The sequence below is a fragment of the Teleopsis dalmanni genome, chromosome 1 (assembly GCF_002237135.1).
Source record: "Teleopsis dalmanni isolate 2A chromosome 1, ASM223713v2, whole genome shotgun sequence".
Classification (NCBI taxonomy): Eukaryota; Metazoa; Arthropoda; class Insecta; order Diptera; family Diopsidae; genus Teleopsis; species Teleopsis dalmanni.
This window is the reverse complement of record NC_051846.1, coordinates 214,095,868-214,099,604: the sequence shown is the minus strand read 5'-3', so window position 1 is coordinate 214,099,604 and position 3,737 is coordinate 214,095,868. Positions and strand designations below refer to the sequence as shown.

Below are 3,737 nucleotides of genomic sequence, written 5' to 3'. Positions count from 1 at the left end.
AAATCTTTTTAACATTCTCTGTTATGTGTCACGGTTGAAGGACTGCAAACAATATGTTAACATAAAAAATGTTTAACATAGAAAAAAACTAAAAATATATAACAACATTCAGTAGGTTACCGAGTTGTAATAATGTAAATAATATGTTGAGTGAGTATTTCGTTATTGCATTATGGACTGCATTTGTGACTTTGAATTTAAATGTTCAAAGTTTATTATATATGAATTGTGAATCTAAATATATTTTAAAATTGAAAAAAAAAATTTATATTGAAATAAATTCTAACAAAAAAGTTTTCCATTACAATAACATATTATATGAGACATATATGGTGACGAATACAACAGTAATATATGAATTTCATGCTGAAAAACTATAATATGCTTTCAAAACTGTTATTAGGCAAAACAATAATTACAATATAAAATTAATGATAGGATTAAATAAAAGCTTTTACTGCATTTATATGTTATTTTTACAATTTGATATAGTACTAAAAAAGATACCAGAGAGAATAAATAATATTGAGTCTAAATTTGAAATAATAATGATAAATCTATCACATTGGATAAAATAAAAACTAAAAATGTGACAACTTTTTTAAAGGTGAATTCTGTCATTAATACACTAAACTAATTTAATTATTATATTTATTAATCATATATACACTGAAGATGGACCGAAATATTTGTAATTAAAACAATTTTTTTGTAATAATTAAATAAATTAAACATTTAACACAGTTTAAAAAGTGTAATTTTTTATATATTTCAAAAAACATTTTTATAAATTTATGTGTTGAATAAACGACCCAAGCCTGGTAAAAATATAACAAACTAATTAAATATCGGTCGTAATACCAATTAACTATTTATTAATCAAGTGAATTTAAAAACAGTCGTTTTTGGATATCGCCAAATATCTATCATCAGTCGTATTTATAAAAATCTGTTGGTTAGTACTATTACCACCCTTATCTAACCCAACCCAGCAAATAATTAAAATGCAAGTTTATCAATATCTCTTTAGACGCACAGATAATAGCCGACTAATAAATACACAGACGTATATCATCCTTTGTCTTTTTTTTACCTCACATGAGTCAAATTCCGACCAAAAGCCAATATCTGTGGCATTCCTATCCGTACAGATAACTGCGTGGCAACTCAGACGTAGTTCCGAAACATGGTACAAAGAGTCTTTATAAACCTGCTGAGTAAAAAACAAGCGTACAAGATGAGAATGACTCTCAGTTAAAATCCGGAATAGATATGTATAGATGAGTTTAAGATGAGAAAAGCTTACATTAGGTTAATTTTGGTGACTGTAATTCAGGCAGTTAGGTATTGTTTCTTAGCGATACCAGTTAGAGCTAAGCTTATGGAGATTTTGTGACAAACAAACTTTATTCTTAAACCAAAACCACAAAGCATTTTTTTAAAATGTTTTAAGACGTGTTTTTAGACCTAACCGTAGTGGAGTTTAAACCCATATCCTGTTAGTTCGCAGAAAAATTTTTAAACGCAAATGATTAAACACGAAAAGAAGATCTAAATTTAAAGTATGCAACCGAAAATAAACTAATTTGAAAACCAGCGAAAACTGTCAAATTGAAGTATTTAGACAAGTTAAATCACTCTAAGACCGAAAACATTTAAATTAACGCTGACAACATCACAATATAGGGTAGTAACATTATTAATCAGATAATAAAGAGAGAAACCGTTCTTCTTAATGTACCTGTATATTAGAATTCCGAAAATTAAAGCACTTTTCGAGAACAGTATATATCTAACAGACAACAGAAATCTAAACTTGCAACGCTTGCGATCAACATTTCACCCACTTACTCACTGAAATGACCGTAATACAGCATATCTTTCCAGGCATCTTTGCTGCAAGCGCGCCTTCTTCAGACTCGTACATCTTGTACAGTTAGTGCTTACCCAACTTGATCCCTCTACCATATAGACTGTCTTCATTAATGCCTTCTTCCTCTAACTGCAGCCTTAAATATGTTTTTAACTGTAGCAATATCATTAATTCCTGTGACATGACCAAGTCAGCGAAGCCTCTAAATGTTAATTCGCTGAAGTATTTTAATGTCCTGATAAGGTCCATACAACTAACGGTTCATTCGAGTGCAATAGTCATAGAAGACCAAAGAAATTAGATAGAAATTTTCTACCAAAAACTTAATATGCTGTTTCATCATTCTGTAGAATATGCAACCTATGAAGTTTAAGCTTTATCCATCGGGATAGATCTCTTCATCCCGTAGTCTCTAGTAATTTGCAATTTTTTAAATATGATTATAATCATATTAAACCTATAGTATTAAATTATTTAAAAAAACCATTTTTCTGAGAAATTAATGTCAATATTTTTAAACTTTGGTGAAAATGTGTGATATAAAATATTTAGAAAATGCTATCAACTTCTGCTTTTATCTGCCTTATAGAGTCACATCACATTTTATAAATTTTGTAAGCCAAGGCGTATGAGTTATTACGTGTGCGCCTGAAGAGGTCACAGATTTTAATATTTAAAAAGTTCAATTCCTTGTATGTGAAAATATTTATTACCAATTTATATGCTTCTATTAAATATAATTTTTTTCTTTTATCTTTATATATTTCCTACATTTATTATATATTATATTTCTTTTTATTTTGCAGTTTCTTGGATGAAAATTTTGCCTTGGACTAAATCAAAAAATACGTGCTTCAACCTTTTTGCTAAATATTTTATAAGAAAGTCTAAGACTCTGAAAAAAAATAAGTAAGTTTTATTGTAAAAATAAAAACGTATAAATATAAAATGCAACAATATAATAAAATGTGAAATGCACAATTTTAAATTACATCACATTAAAATTGTCATAATGGCGAGTAAAAATACACAGTAACTGGAATCAACACACGAGAAATAATTTGGAAAAAATGTTAACAAATCTTGTTAATTTCCATTTTTCTATGCAAATTTTAACTTCCTCAAGTTAAATTATCACCAAAAAATATTTGAATAAAAAAGTTGAAAGACAAAAAAAAAAACTTTTGACATTTCTACAAAATTGCTGACTGAAGTATCTGAATGCAAGTTGCAATTGCATTACATATATACATATATATAAGTATAGTATATATATATATATATATTATTTTAACAAGCCATATGCCTGCTACTGACTTTACTTTATGGCATACAAAATCACTGACACTATAAAGCAACACCAACTGTCAACTCTGGTAGACGAACGAGACAAGGAACAGACAAAAATTGTCAAACGAGTAGACAAAAGTGGACAGACAAACTACTACTATAGACATATATACAGACAGCTGGACAGACATATGTACATAACAATACAATATTGAAACAGACAGTTGAACACGGACTTGTAAAAAACGATAACGACTACCACATAAATATATTACAATAAAAGCGACAACAACATCCAATTTGATAACAACTTCCCAAAATGTTAAAATATTTTAGTCCAACAACAGTAACAGTAACAGTAACAATAACAGCAGCAACAATAACAACAGCAACAACAATTGCAACTATAATAGCAACGATAAAAACAACAACAAATGTAATAATATAAACAATATAAAGAAAAATTCCTACTTTTCTATGTGAAAAAAGAAAAGAAAATAATGCTAAGAAAATCACTTTTATTGCAATATTTTTCACTATCACTTGACTAAACGCTTTTGCTTTATTATAGATT

The 3,737-nt window shown here is 27.9% G+C and overlaps 1 long non-coding RNA gene across 1 annotated transcript; it reads left to right on the top strand.

Annotated features, from left to right (window-relative positions):
- The first annotated feature begins 2,445 nt into the window (after nucleotides 1–2,445).
- LOC119676175 lies at nucleotides 2,446–2,786 on the top strand. Its single transcript, XR_005252240.1, has 2 exons — nucleotides 2,446–2,565; nucleotides 2,680–2,786. It is a non-coding gene; the product is annotated as an uncharacterized LOC119676175 (long non-coding RNA).
- Nucleotides 2,787–3,737: the final 951 nt, after the last annotated feature.